The 16,372-nt window shown below is 46.0% G+C and overlaps 1 protein-coding gene across 4 annotated transcripts in view; it reads right to left on the reverse strand.

Moving 5' to 3' along the window:
- Nucleotides 1-16,372, reverse strand: part of ITGB6 (integrin subunit beta 6) — a 115,007-nt gene that overhangs the window by 24,109 nt on the left and 74,526 nt on the right. The gene's annotated exons all lie outside the window — the stretch shown is intronic.

The raw sequence follows: 16,372 nt of genomic DNA on the forward strand, positions 1-16,372 counted from the left end.
TCTGTGAGCGGGCAATGTATAAACCTCTGTACAGGAGTCCCTCCAATGGAATACTAAAAATTCAGTTTTAACCTGGCCTAACTGTGTATAGTCATTATGATCTAGTATACCTGAAAAGGGTAGAAGGTGGATTCATACTTCACATATAGATACATTTTATAAAACCACTAGTGTTGAGCATGCATGCTCGATCAAGCATAGTGCTTGATCGAGCATTGGGGTGCTTGATCGAGCACTATGTTTAACCTAGCCCCTCAGGTTACTGCAAGACACATTAGAACTCTGGCAGTATGCCATCTATTGACGACATACCGACAAAGTTCTTATGTGTCTTGTTGGTAACGTATTGCATTTTTTTTCAATCAAATTTTTGTATATTTCATCCCTTGGAGGCATTGGTAAAGGAATATATTAAAATTAGAAGGAAAAAATGCAATAGGTTCCCACAAGAGACATTAGAACTCTGGCAGTATGCCAGTCAATTTAGTTCTAAAGTGTCTTGCAGTAACGTTTTCTATTTTTTTTCTCTACTTTTTGTACATTACATTCACACATCTCTTAAAGGGGAACTAGGCACCCTCCACTGAACAGGGGGATACCTAGTTATATGCCTAAGGGTCCCATTGATTTCAATGGTGGTCATTACTCGAGTTGTATACTCAAGCATTGAAAAAGTAACTAGCAGGTGAGCATTTTAGTGCTCGCTCAACACTAAACACCACACATCATCCTCAGGGGAATTTTGACATAATTTCATCACTTTATTTCCGATTTGTGAAATTTCACTCCATCAGGTTAAGCCTTGTCACATTCCACAAGACAATCGGGTAGATTTTTATAGTGCGCAGCTTATTGTATACAACATATTTCTCTCATATGCGAGGGAAGAAAATAATGTCACGGTAGGAAGTTCTTAGGAAACTCTTTACATACTAGGCGGCATAGAACACAGAGTTGTTTTCTTTTGGAAACACCTGTAATGAAGGAATTCCAGTCAAGCTTTGGCATGTTGGCCGGGTAGATTACTCAGAATTCAGAGCCCCGAGACATAGAAACCACTAGAGTTTATAGTTATCTCCAACAGATCAACAGCACAACAAAGTCATGGTCTCTGAGAGACATAAAGTGAACTGTGAATATTTATAGCCCAAAGCAGGACATACAGTAGATACATCTAGTGGCCGCTTTACTAGGTCGCCTGTATACCTGTTCCATCATACAAGAAGCCACTCAGTGTAGAAAAGCTTGAGGACATGAGTTATTGTTCAGACTTGAATTGATTGGTCATGGTGGTCATGGCTTGGATGATGGATAGGCAAAATAGGCACCTAGGGCACCTCTGGAGAGAGGGGATTTATGAATTTAAAGGACTATACCCTACAATTAGAAGCGGGGAATGGAGCTGGCGAGGATCTGCTGGATTCAGTAGGCCGTTCTACAAATACAACTCAAAGGGAATGTACCATCATTTCTTACGTTAGTTTTTTTTACTACCTTGTTGGCACCAGCCAGTTTCCTAATGGGCACCGGCCCGGCTCTATGCAGTGGAGGAAGGCCCAGAGCCCCAGTGTAATTATATACACTCCTCTGGGTGATGTGGCCAGGCTTGATTCTAATGGAGGCGCATCACCAAGAGCAGAGGACATCATTACACTGGGGGTGTGGGGCCCACCTCCAGTGCATAGAGCAGGCCGGCGCACATGAAAAAAAATGGTGCTGAGCGCGGGAACTGGGCGGGCCGTAGGAAACCCTGTCAGTTCACACAACGACCGGAGCCGCTTGCTTCATTGTGAGCTGCGGGAGGTTCTGAAGCGCTGGGATGAATCCAGGCAGAGACCGCCGGGATGATTCGGGCAGAGACCGGCCGTTCCGTGACCCAGGTCTCTTACATTGTGCGAACATACACTAAGGCTGTATTACACAGCAACATTTTCAAGGAGAAAAAGAGCAACGACCTGTGGGCTCAGCGCTCGCCTCCCCCTATTACATACACAGACAGAAGGAGTGATAGGGGCCACTCGAACGACCATTAGATTGTTCGGACGGCCCATTGAAGTCAGTAGTGATCTGCTGCCGCTGCTCCTTTCACACATCGCTGACGTAATGGTGATCTTTCAGTATGTTGAAGGACCACTATCACCTGACATTGGCTCATCATTACCTTTCAACATGCGCTATGAGGCTATGTTCACACTACGTAAAACTACGGCCGTAGTTTTGAGGGGTGGAACATAGCCTTATTTTCAATGTGATCTCGGCCAGAGTGTACACACATCGTATGCACTCCGGCCGGGATCCCATGCGGCCCCGGAAAAAACTGACATGCCAGTTTTCTGCGGCCGGAATTCAGTGAATTCCGGCCGTAGAAAGACCTGTCAGTTCACACAGTGAAGCGAGCGGCTCTGGGCTATGGGAAGCTCTGATGCAGGCGCGCACTGAACGGCCGGATGTTCACGTAGGTCGATAATCACTTAGTATAATAGGGCCGTTAGGGCAGCCAGATAACCCCATATTGTAGATAGCTTAAAAGGGTAAAAAAAATGAAGGAGTGGGGGGGACTACATATTATCAATAAGAATGGATTGGCGGTGGTTTAGGACAAGTTAGTCATCCATTATATGGAAGGTGCCATATAGAGGAGCATGTCATGTTTCCCTGTAGCCCTGGCCCAAGTCCTTCTCTTCTTTTCTTTCTTTCTATGTTGCCTTATTGTTTTGATGCATTAAGTAAGGACGGGTTTACACTTATCTGGTGGCGTTTCCCTCCAGTACAATGGGAAATCGCAGAAATAAAACGCTTCTTTGAACTGATCCCATTGATTCCAATGGGACAGTTCAAAGCATCCACCATAATAATAGTGCTGCGGGATTGCCGGACACGCCATATGTCAGAACGCTGCTTGCACCGCTCTGCCGTACGTCATTGATGTTTAATGTAAAAAAGAAAAAAAGATAGGACAACCGTTGATAACTGATGCATCAGCTGTGGCAGTTGCCAAAAAAGGTGGACACCGGACCTTTGGATATATGTAAACCTAACCTTTTTTTAACGTTCTTGTTGATGTTGCTCGTACATGAGTCTTATAATGTAACATTTATACCCGAGACATAACCCCCCCCCCCCCCCCCGCACCATGCATACAAGCTCTTACATACATAGCTCATATCACCCCTATGAAGCCTTTCATCTTAATACACGTAAATGACTTCATAATGTGGTATGTCATTCCACTAGCAAAACACATAACAATTCTTATCTCACCAAAGATAACACATACAGAGCAGTAATCGCTACACATGACACGTTCCCCTAACCCTCATAACATCCCAAACTACATTGTATGATGGTGGATCCCAGGAAAACCAGAGAAGAATAGTACCCTTAAAGGGGTTGTGTCACAAAGAAAACTAGGCCTATAATGATGCATTATGTTAAATGTACTAGCATTTCATAAAATGTAGTGTATAAAAGATAAAGACTCACTAATCCCCCCATGTGCTGCTTTGTTTTATAACCTGCTGCCTTGGTTAAAGGGGTAGTTAACCAGTTAAGCAAAAAAAAGTTTCAGAGATTTATAGTTAAACAATCTTCCAGAACTTATCATCTGCTGTATGTCCTGCAGGAAGTGGTGTATTATTTCCAGTCTGGAGAGCAGGAAAGGTTTTCTGTGAGGATTTGCTACTGCCCTGGATAGTTCCTGATATGGACAGAGGTGGCAGCAGAGAGCACTGTGTCTTAGAGCACTGAGACTGGAGAGAATACGCCATTTCCTGCAGGACATACAGCAGCTGATAAGTACTGGAAGACTCAAGATTTTTTAATAAAAGTAAATTACAAATCCCCGGCACTTTCTGGCACCAGTAAATTAGAAAAAAAGAATTGTTGATCAACCCCTTTAAGGCCAGCCAGGAATCCAGTAGGTTGGGTCATTAATGCTCAGTGCAATCAGTCCCCTGATCTGTCCCATTAGTACTGGCAGTCGGTTTTAACATCACATGTGGGAAAGTGTCTGAACTGTTGCCTGGCAACTCTTTAGTCTGAAAGTCCAGGCCATATGTCTTGCCTACTGCTCTGTACGTGTCCAATTTTTACAGAGGTGACCTATGAATTTCAGTGAGTGCCATGTAAAGCTGCAGGATCCCTACCAATAATCTCAAGGTTATGGTACCTTTGGAAACCCTTTAAGACAGCAGCAGTCCCAAAAAAAAAAAAAAATATATATATATATATATATATATATATATATATCCAGCATACCTTCCAACTTTTGCAAAGAGCAAAGTGGGACATGTGCGCCGCGGTCCCCATAACCACGCCCCCATAGCGACCCTCCATAGCCACGCCCCCACAGCGACCCTCCATAGCCACTTCTCTAAAGTCACCACATGCTGCTGACTGAATAGTGCCCTATACAGTATTCAATCCCCCCAAAAATGCCCTATATAGTATCCAATCCCCCATTATAGTGCCACACATAGTATCCAATCCCCCCAATAGTGCCAGACATAGTATCCAATCCCCCACATAGTGCCCCACATAGTATCCAATGCCCCCATATAGTGCACCACATAGTATCCAATGCCCCCATATAGTTCCCCCACATAGTATCCAATGCCCCATATAGTGCCCCACATAGTAGCCAATGCCCCCATATAGTGCGCCACATAGTAGCCAATGCCCCCATATAGTGCCCCACATAGTAGCCAATGCCCCCATATAGTGCCCCACATAGTAGCCAATCTCTCATATAGTGCCCCACATAGAAGCCTATGCCCCATATAGTGCCCCACATAGTAGCCAATGCCCCCATAGTAGCCAATCCCCCATATAGTGCCCCACATAGTAGCCAATGCCCCGATATAGTGCCCCACATAGTAGCCAATGCCCCGATATAGTGCCCCACATAGTAGCCAATCCCCCATATAGTGCCCACATAGTAGCCAATGCCCCCACATAGTGCCCCACATAGTATCCAATGCCCCCATATAGTGCCCCACATAGTATCCAATGCCCCCATATAGTGCCCCACATAGTATCCAATGCCCCATATAGTGCCCCACATAGTAGCCAATTCCCCCATATAGTGCCCCACATAGTAGCCAATCCCCCATATAGTGCCCACATAGTAGCCAATGCCCCCACATAGTGCCCCACATAGTATCCAATGCCCCCATATAGTGCCCCACATAGTATCCAATGCCCCCATATAGTGCCTCACATAGTATCTAATGCCCCATATAGTGCCCCACATAGTAGCCAATTCCCCCATATAGTGCCCCACATAGTAGCCAATCCCCCATATAGTGCCCACATAGTAGCCAATGCCCCCACATAGTGCCCCACATAGTATCCAATGCCCCTATATAGTGCCCCACATAGTATCCAATGCCCCATATAGTGCCCCACATAGTAGCCAATGCCCCCATATAGTGCGCCACATAATAGCCAATGCCCCCATATAGTGCCCCACATAGTAGCCAATGCCCCCATATAGTGCCCCACATAGTAGCCAATCTCCCATATAGTGCCCCACATAGTAGCCTATGCCCCATACAGTGCCCCACATAGTAGCCAATGCCCCCATAGTAGCCAATCCCCCATATAGTGCCCCACATAGAAGCCAATGCCCCGATAAAGTGCCCCACATAGTAGCCAATGCCCCGATATAGTGCCCCACATAGTAGCCAATCCCCCTTATAGTGCCCCACATAGTATCTAATGCCCCATATAGTGCCCCACATAGTAGCCAATTCCCCCATATAGTGCCCCACATAGTAGCCAATCCCCCATATAGTGCCCACATAGTAGCCAATGCCCCCACATAGTGCCCCACATAGTATCCAATGTCCCCATATAGTGCCCCACATAGTATCCAATGCCCCATATAGTGCCCCACATAGTAGCCAATTCCCCCATATAGTGCCCCACATAGTAGCCAATCCCCCATATAGTGACCACATAGTAGAAAATGCCCCCACATAGTGCCCCACATAGTATCCAATGCCCCTATATAGTGCCCCACATAGTATCCAATGCCCCCATATAGTGCCCCACATAGTATCCAATGCCCCATATAGTGCCCCACATAGTAGCCAATGCCCCCATATAGTGCGCCACATTGTAGCCAATGCCCCCATATAGTGCCCCACATAGTAGTCAATGCCCCCATATAGTGCCCCACATAGTAGCCAATCTCCCATATAGTGCCCCACATAGTAGCCAATGCCCCGATATAGTGCCCCACATAGTAGCCAATGCCCCGATATAGTGCCCCACATAGTAGCCAATCCCCCATATAGTGCCCACATAGTAGCCAATGCCCCCACATAGTGCCCCACATAGTATCCAATGCCCCCATATAGTGCCCCACATAGTATCCAATGCCCCCATATAGTGCCCCACATAGTATCCAATGCCCCATATAGTGCCCCACATAGTAGCCAATTCCCCCATATAGTGCCCCACATAGTAGCCAATCCCCCATATAGTGCCCACATAGTAGCCAATGCCCCCACATAGTGCCCCACATAGTATCCAATGCCCCCATATAGTGCCCCACATAGTATCCAATGCCCCCATATAGTGCCCCACATAGTATCTAATGCCCCATATAGTGCCCCACATAGTAGCCAATTCCCCCATATAGTGCCCCACATAGTAGCCAATCCCCCATATAGTGCCCACATAGTAGCCAATGCCCCCACATAGTGCCCCCACATAGTGCCCCACATAGTATCCAATGCCCCTATATAGTGCCCCACATAGTATCCAATGCCCCATATAGTGCCCCACATAGTAGCCAATGCCCCCATATAGTGCGCCACATAATAGCCAATGCCCCCATATAGTGCCCCACATAGTAGCCAATGCCCCCATATAGTGCCCCACATAGTAGCCAATCTCCCATATAGTGCCCCACATAGTAGCCTATGCCCCATACAGTGCCCCACATAGTAGCCAATGCCCCCATAGTAGCCAATCCCCCATATAGTGCCCCACATAGAAGCCAATGCCCCGATAAAGTGCCCCACATAGTAGCCAATGCCCCGATATAGTGCCCCACATAGTAGCCAATCCCCCATATAGTGCCCCACATAGTATCTAATGCCCCATATAGTGCCCCACATAGTAGCCAATTCCCCCATATAGTGCCCCACATAGTAGCCAATCCCCCATATAGTGCCCACATAGTAGCCAATGCCCCCACATAGTGCCCCACATAGTATCCAATGCCCCCATATAGTGCCCCACATAGTATCCAATGCCCCATATAGTGCCCCACATAGTAGCCAATTCCCCCATATAGTGCCCCACATAGTAGCCAATCCCCCATATAGTGACCACATAGTAGCCAATGCCCCCACATAGTGCCCCACATAGTATCCAATGCCCCTATATAGTGCCCCACATAGTAGCCAATGCCCCCACATAGTGCCCCACATAGTATCCAATGTCCCCATATAGTGCCCCACATAGTATCCAATGCCCCATATAGTGCCCCACATAGTAGCCAATTCCCCCATATAGTGCCCCACATAGTAGCCAATCCCCCATATAGTGACCACATAGTAGCCAATGCCCCCACATAGTGCCCCACATAGTATCCAATGCCCCTATATAGTGCCCCACATAGTATCCAATGCCCCCATATAGTGCCCCACATAGTATCCAATGCCCCATATAGTGCCCCACATAGTAGCCAATGCCCCCATATAGTGCGCCACATTGTAGCCAATGCCCCCATATAGTGCCCCACATAGTAGTCAATGCCCCCATATAGTGCCCCACATAGTAGCCAATCTCCCATATAGTGCCCCACATAGTAGCCAATGCCCCGATATAGTGCCCCACATAGTAGCCAATGCCCCGATATAGTGCCCCACATAGTAGCCAATCCCCCATATAGTGCCCACATAGTAGCCAATGCCCCCACATAGTGCCCCACATAGTATCCAATGCCCCCATATAGTGCCCCACATAGTATCCAATGCCCCCATATAGTGCCCCACATAGTATCCAATGCCCCATATAGTGCCCCACATAGTAGCCAATTCCCCCATATAGTGCCCCACATAGTAGCCAATCCCCCATATAGTGCCCACATAGTAGCCAATGCCCCCACATAGTGCCCCACATAGTATCCAATGCCCCCATATAGTGCCCCACATAGTATCCAATGCCCCCATATAGTGCCCCACATAGTATCTAATGCCCCATATAGTGCCCCACATAGTAGCCAATTCCCCCATATAGTGCCCCACATAGTAGCCAATCCCCCATATAGTGCCCAAATAGTAGCCAATGCCCCCACATAGTGCCCCACATAGTATCCAATGCCCCTATATAGTGCCCCACATAGTATCCAATGCCCCATATAGTGCCCCACATAGTAGCCAATGCCCCCATATAGTGCGCCACATAATAGCCAATGCCCCCATATAGTGCCCCACATAGTAGCCAATGCCCCCATATAGTGCCCCACATAGTAGCCAATCTCCCATATAGTGCCCCACATAGTAGCCTATGCCCCATACAGTGCCCCACATAGTAGCCAATGCCCCCATAGTAGCCAATCCCCCATATAGTGCCCCACATAGAAGCCAATGCCCCGATAAAGTGCCCCACATAGTAGCCAATGCCCCGATATAGTGCCCCACATAGTAGCCAATCCCCCATATAGTGCCCCACATAGTATCTAATGCCCCATATAGTGCCCCACATAGTAGCCAATTCCCCCATATAGTGCCCCACATAGTAGCCAATCCCCCATATAGTGCCCACATAGTAGCCAATGCCCCCACATAGTGCCCCACATAGTATCCAATGCCCCCATATAGTGCCCCACATAGTATCCAATGCCCCATATAGTGCCCCACATAGTAGCCAATTCCCCCATATAGTGCCCCACATAGTAGCCAATCCCCCATATAGTGACCACATAGTAGCCAATGCCCCCACATAGTGCCCCACATAGTATCCAATGCCCCTATATAGTGCCCCACATAGTATCCAATGCCCCCATATAGTGCCCCACATAGTATCCAATGCCCCATATAGTGCCCCACATAGTAGCCAATGCCCCCATATAGTGCGCCACATAGTAGCCAATGCCCCCATATAGTGCCCCACATAGTAGTCAATGCCCCCATATAGTGCCCCACATAGTAGCCAATCTCCCATATAGTGCCCCACATAGTAGCCTATGCCCCCATATAGTGCCCCACATAGTAGCCAATCCCCATATAGTGCCCCACATAGTAGCCAATGCCCCCATAGTAGCCAATTCCCCCATATAGTGCCCCACATAGTAGCCAATCCCCCATATAGTGCCCCACATAGTAGCCAATGCCCCCATATATGCCCCACATAGTAGCCAATGCCCCCATATAGTGCCCCACATAGTAGCCAATCCCCTATATAGTGCCCACATAGTAGCCAATGCCCCCAAATATGCCCCACATAGTAGCCAATGCCCCCATATAGTGCCCCACATAGTAGCCAATGCCTCCATATAGTGCCCACATAGTAGCCTATGCCGCCATATAGTGTCCCACATAGCAGCCAATGCCTCATATAGTGCCCCACATAGTAGCCAATGCCCCATATAGCACCCCACATAGTAGCCTATGCCCCCATATAGCGCCCCACATAGTAGCCAATGCCCCCATATAGTGCCCCACATAGTAGCCAATGCCTCATATAGTGCCCCACATAGTAGCCAATGCCCCATATAGTGCCCACATAGTAGCCAATGCCCCCCATATAGCGCCCCACATAGTAGCCAATGCCTCATATAGTGCCCCACATAGTAGCCAATGCCCCATATAGTGCCCACATAGTAGCCAATGCCCCCATATATGCCCCACATAGTAGCCAATCACCCATCTAGTGCCCACATAGTAGCCAATGCCCCCCATATAGTGCCCCACATAGTAGCCAATCCCCCATATAGTGCCCCACATAGTAGCCAATGCCCCATATAGTGCCCCACATAGTAGCCAATCCCCCCATATAGTGCCCCACATAGTAGCCAATGCCCCCATATAGTGCCCACATAGTAGCCAATGCCCCCATATAGTGCCCACATAGTAGCCAATGCCCCCATATAGTGCCCACATAGTAGCCAATGCCCCCCATTAGTGTGGCCCCAGGCGGACAGGTGAGTTACTGGTTTATTGTTTTTTTTGGTGGGGCCACATATAGTGCGGGACACTGGGTGCTGTTCCGGGACCGCAGGACAGCACCCCGAAAACGGGACTGTCCCGCGGAATCCGGGACAGTTGGGAGGTATGATATACAGTATATTCACAAGGGGGAGCTTTATCAAACATGGTGTAAAGTAAAACTGGCTCAGTTGCCCCTAGCAACCAATCAGATTCCACCTTTCATTCCTCACAGACTCTTTGGAAAATGAAAGGTGGAATCTGATTGGTTGCTAGGGGCAACTGAGCCAGTTTTACTTTACACCATGTTTGATAAATCTCCCCCAATGTCTTAACTAGACCTTACTTTCCGGAAGTATATTATTTTTGAGTTGCAGGGATTTTGCTGATGAGTCCCATGTGCTGGGAAAATAAACTTCTTTGCATTACCGGCAGGTTCTTACACTCATGCTGCTTCTTTTTTTATTATACCCAATGTAAAAGTTTTAGTAGTCAAATAAAAATGCGAGACTCATTCATTACTACAATCAGCGAGCGGGAGCATGCCGGGATGACGCCGTGACTCACCCGCACTTCACGGGTCACCATTGCTCACTACACAAATATTTTGAATGTGAAGTCGTTTGTATTATTCCATCTCAGGTTCATGCAAAAAAAAAAAAAAATGATGTGAGAGGTGAAATCACATTATCTCCATGCACCATGACATGCCATATAATGGATGTATCCTCTCCTATAAACAGTCCGTCTATAGGAGACTAATTGGAGACTCAGGGACTGGCCACCATACAGCTCTTATTGTCCAGGGATGAGCTCCCAGTTATGCAGGGTTGTTGCTACTCGATCCCGTTGACAGATCCATCCCTACCAGCTTAGCTCCGCTCCTATAATGCTATGCTCGGAGTTACACAGCATTGTGGCAGAGTTATTGTTTTATCGTACATGAAATCCCAGTACAGTGCCTGGTGTAAATGCTGACCTGTCCAGATTACAAATCACCTGAGCACTGCAGAACCTGAGTCAGCAGGGAATGCTGGGTGTTTTGACCTCAGCACAATGTAAAAATTCTTAACGCAGTCCTGGGAGAAATTAAAAGGGGGTTAAAGAGATAATTCATAGGAATGGGTCACGGCTGTGGTGAATTGTAATACCAGGCACAGTTACTGCTTTAAGAATGGAGCTGTACATGATGAAAAATGAAAGGGAAACACTGAGGGCCCTTTAGATGAACCGATCACTGGGGTGCTGAGCATCCTGGATAGCCCTGCACGTTTTATACTACACATGGGGCAGTATCCATTAAGAGCTAAAAAAATAAATATTAAGTATTAAGTATTTTGAGCCATCTCCTGTCTTTCTAGCTGCTTCCATTCCAGAGTTACAAGTTTTTCTAAAAGCTGATCTATATTCAAGATGGTGTCGGACAGGAAACTACATTTCCCATCATGCATCTCCCTGATTAGTCTGTTTGTGTACTCGCCCCCTTGGCTTTCTTTCTTACCCACTGCTCTCATTACTATTATACAGTAAACACAATTTTGCATCACATCACCCCAGTATATATTCCATACTAGCTGTTGATGTAGCAGAGCTGATGCATGCATAGTGTAGCTATGTGATGAATAATGGGCATTTGTTTATCGAGTGTGGGGGTGTAGTGTAGATTTAAATCTATGCTTGCTGACTGTTAAAACATTCTCATTCCATCCAGACTCTACTAACATCCAAAGCAGAGCTGTGACACAAAGACAGGTACATATACCTACCTTCACTGACAGCAAGCAGAGATTGAACTATAAAGTTTCATATTAGAGAAACCTAGGCTCAGGGACACATGTAAGTCTATGTAAGCAGCACAGGTGCATGGAGATGATGCAGATAATGTCTCCTGGGGGTCGGTTACCAAGTCAATAGACAGCTAACTCGGCCCTCAGAGAGGAGATCACATGTCCTGTGTCTACAAAGGGAGGGGGGAAGAGGGAGCTGAGCGTGGTAAGAGAGGACATAGAGAAATTTACTTTAGATGTCCAGAGCAGGTAAATATAAGAAGAAGAAAAAACAGGGAACGTGGGGAAGATTATATATGTATATTAGGCATAGGGTGGTATTGGAAAGGGGAATTGTTTAAAATATTGCTTTTGTTACCTGCATAACCTCTTTAACCGGTTAGGATTGGCATTATCAGCCATTGCTGCAGGATGTCAGCTATATCGTAAGGTGTGATATGGGAACTACTGCTTCTAAGTAGAGATGAGCGGACCATCAGACTTTTGGTCAGACGGCATCGGCGCTCTCTCTTCATGCCTTTGATCCCGGCCGCATACTTGCGCTCCCGCGAATATGCGGCCAGGATATTCCAGGGAATAAACAGGGATTCAAGTATGCGGCCGGGATCAAAGACATGATGAGAGAGCGAACTGCTTTCAGACCAAAAGTCAGAGTAGTTCACTCATCTCTACTTCTAAACTCTACTATATTAGAACACTGAGGAAAGGGGCTAAACATTTACATAAGACTAAAAAGGGTTTCCACTTCCAGTACAGCACTACTTTTTTACCTTGTCTAGTATGCTAACTATTGGAGTGAGGTCGCCTTGTTGAAGCAGGGGAGCTTGTAGCATTGGATGAGCAAACCTCACAAAACTATTTTCTGGATATATAACAGGAGACCCCGACTCCTGTAATGGTGCTGCCAAAGTGAATAGTTATAAAAAAAAAAAAATTTTTGGTAAAATTGTGGACAAATTTGATCTCTCATCTGATTTATAAGCAGACTGCTGGTATATGTTGCGTTAGGAGATGCTGACTTTGTCTTTTGCAGTGTAGTTGTGGGAATAGTGAGTCTCCATCTTGGTCATGTACTCCTTCTATCCATCTAAGGCTGTAGGTAAAAAGTATAGAATACAATTGATTTTTACCTATCTGGAGTTCATGCTGTAGGCCTATGAAAAAGAGTCGAAGGGGTTGTTTCGCAAAAGGATTCTCACCCAGTTGGGGGCTGCTATTAGGCAGAATGGTAAGTAGGCAGCAGGGACAGCTGGAGGGTTATGGTACTATTACACAGAATGATAATTGGCCGAATTGGCCCTATCAGGCCGAATATCGTTCTGTGTAATAAAGACAACAATCAGCCGATGACCATTGTCATCGGTTGATCGTTGATATAGGTTCTGACCTATAATCTTCGGGCACCGACCTCGCACCGCTACGTGTAATAGCGGTGAGCGGCTGACGCTGACAATATGCAAAGAGAAATACATACCTATCCAGGGTGCAGGGCTCCTCTTCCTCTGTGCTTCTCCCCGGGTCCCGCACGCTACAGCTTCAGAGTGGCCTGTCTCAGCTGGCAGGCCGCTCAGCCAATCACTGTCCAGGACCGCCGCGGCCAGTGATTGGCTGAGCGGCCTGTCAGCTAAGACAGGCCACTCTGAAGCTGGAGCGCGCGGACCCAGGGAGAAGGACAGAGGAAGAGGAGCCCTGCCACCTGGACAGGTAATGTATACAGTTTAAACAAGGGCTGCAAGGACAATGTCCCTGCAGCCCTTGTTAAACGATTATCAGGCCATGTAATAGGCCCAGTAAACGAGCGCTGATCTAGCAGATCGGCGCTCGTTTACAGGTATTATCGGGCCCCCATCGGCCCGTGTAATACCACCCTTAGGTTAAGGGTTGGACTGTGTATATATATATATATATATATATATATATATATATATATATATATACACATATATATATATATATATAAAATTTTTATTTTATTTTATTTTATTTTTTATTATTATTTTGACGTTTTTTCCCATCTTCTATTTTTGAACTGTCCATAGCAGGAGCTGTCCAAATGAGGATTTGCTACTGCTCTGGACAGTTCCTGACATAGACAGAGGTGGCAGCAGAGAGCACTGTGTCAGACTGAAAATAATACAGAAGAACTTGAAGACTAAAAGTTAATTACAAATCTACATAACTTTCTGAAACCAGTTGATTTTAAAGAAAAAGATTTTCTCCGGAATACTCCTTTAATTTTCCCTATTTTTGTACCACCAATGCCTCGGCGGCGGATTATCAGAGTTCTAGTGCATAAAGTACTAAGAAGTAACATAAAAGCGCTGTGCCCATGAATAAAATCTATCTCCCAAATGATAAACTAAGTTAAACCCCTGCCCGAGGTTCCTCCGCGCTGAGTCCATTACGACCAACCGCAGTCCTTCAGTAAATTGCTAAGAAATTAAGAATATATTTCTTAATATTGTAGTTTTTCCCCACTAGTTCTATTGCAGCATCCCGGGGCTCTGCAACTCCAGTAATTTAATGAACTCTTCTAAAACTAACTCCTATAGCTGTGACGCTCGCTTGTGGACCGAGCCCGGCACGCTCTAATGTCCCCTCTTCTTCTTCTTCCTCTTCTCCAGAAGTGACTTTTCTTTGCATTGCTAAATTAAATTTCCCCTCTCCCCGGCTTCATACTGACTTAACAGCATTATAATAGTCTTAGTCATGGCCGCCTTTATTTTGTAAGTCTGGGCCATTAACCAGCTGCTGCAGATAAAATACTGTGTCATATTATACAGCCATTAATGTCAAATGTGATTACATAGCCCAGATAGGAAGGAGAGCGGGCTGGTGGCTAATGCAAGCCTCTAAAGCACAAGGCTTGAGTTCATTACTAACGCTGCATGATTCAACATATCTATATTGGTTTTGCCACTGTAGCACTTAAACAGAAAAGCGATTTGTATCATCTGGATCCACATGAAACCAAATAGTCCGGTAATGGAGTTTTTAACCCAGTTTTCACCAAAGTGATGAGCATAGCAATGCATAGGATAAGGGAATGGCCTTCATACCTTAAGCAGAAGAAGCAACATTTGTCTTGTGTTATCCCATTATATCTTGTCATCTAGCCTTCCCGATAACATTTATGGCTTATATTAGTGCTGCTGAAGCACTTATGGTGCGGGTAAAGCGCTGTATCCCATTATAAGAGGGCTGACTATAATGCAAAACATGATATATAATCTACCGGGCTGTAATAATTCTATTTTATTAGGTTTTATTAGGGCATGCTTGACTATTAGAGGGGGTTCCTTGCTCTTTTATAAGGACTCGCCATAGGTGCCCATAGATTTCAGTTAACAATATAACACAATGCTTTCTTATGTGTCCCCCTGGCCAGTTAGATCTTAATAGTAGGTTTTCTATCTCTCTGTGAAGAGATAGTAGTCTCTGAGCTAGTTGGTGAAGCCTAACCTCTAAGATGGCTTCTATACACGGCACACACAGAAGAGGAGATCCTGCTTCCTTATATCTCTACTGCACACCCTAACAAGCATCAGCATCATGGAGGACATTAGAGAACAGTAGTTAGCAGTTGAAGCTGTGAATCAAGTCTTGGGGTGAGATCTGTTACTTACAGTAAAGCCCTTATTGCACGGGGCGATGTATAGAGCAAGCGAGCGCCAACCTGTCGGGTCAGTGCTCGCTTGCTCCTCGTTCCCCCGCAGTCTGCTGCCGTCGCTCCTTTTGCACAGAGAAACGGCAGCAGATATCATTAACAGGTTGATTGTTGCCGTTTCAGCCTGTTGAAAGACAATAATCAGCCGGCATCGTGCATGTTGGCTGATCGTTGTCTTGTATTACACGAAACGATTATCGATTATCGCCCATACCGGTCGGTATTGGCCAAATACGGACGATAATAGCTTTGTGTAATAGGGTCTTGTTACAGTCTCTCTGTCTGCCTCTGCTCTCCAAAATCACTTTCCCTCCCAATTCCTCCCTCACTCCATCTCTCTCCATAGACTTATACGGGTAGCAAGTAACTTCATAGAATGTTTTCTATATGAAAATATAGTTATTCCTGAACTAGACAGTGAACCGAACCTCTATGGTGGCTTCCATACGCTGCACACACAAAAGAGTAGACACTGTTCCCTTATAGCACACCCTAATGAGCAGCAGCAGCATGAGGGACATTATAGAACAATAGTGAGCAGTCTAAGCTGTGATTCAAGTCCTGGAGTGAGATTTATTACTCATAGTATGTCTCTTTACAGTCTCTCTGAAGTCACTTCCCTTCAAAACTCCCTCCTTACCCCATCTCTTTCCATAGACTTATACGGGCAGCAAGTAACTTGATCTCTTAGTAAGCTGTTGGAACACTGTGTAAATGTAGAATTAAGCTGTCTTTTCAGAGAGACTGTAAAGATG

This window comes from Dendropsophus ebraccatus, chromosome 9 (genome assembly GCF_027789765.1).
Source record: "Dendropsophus ebraccatus isolate aDenEbr1 chromosome 9, aDenEbr1.pat, whole genome shotgun sequence".
In the NCBI taxonomy this organism is placed as follows: domain Eukaryota; kingdom Metazoa; phylum Chordata; class Amphibia; order Anura; family Hylidae; genus Dendropsophus; species Dendropsophus ebraccatus.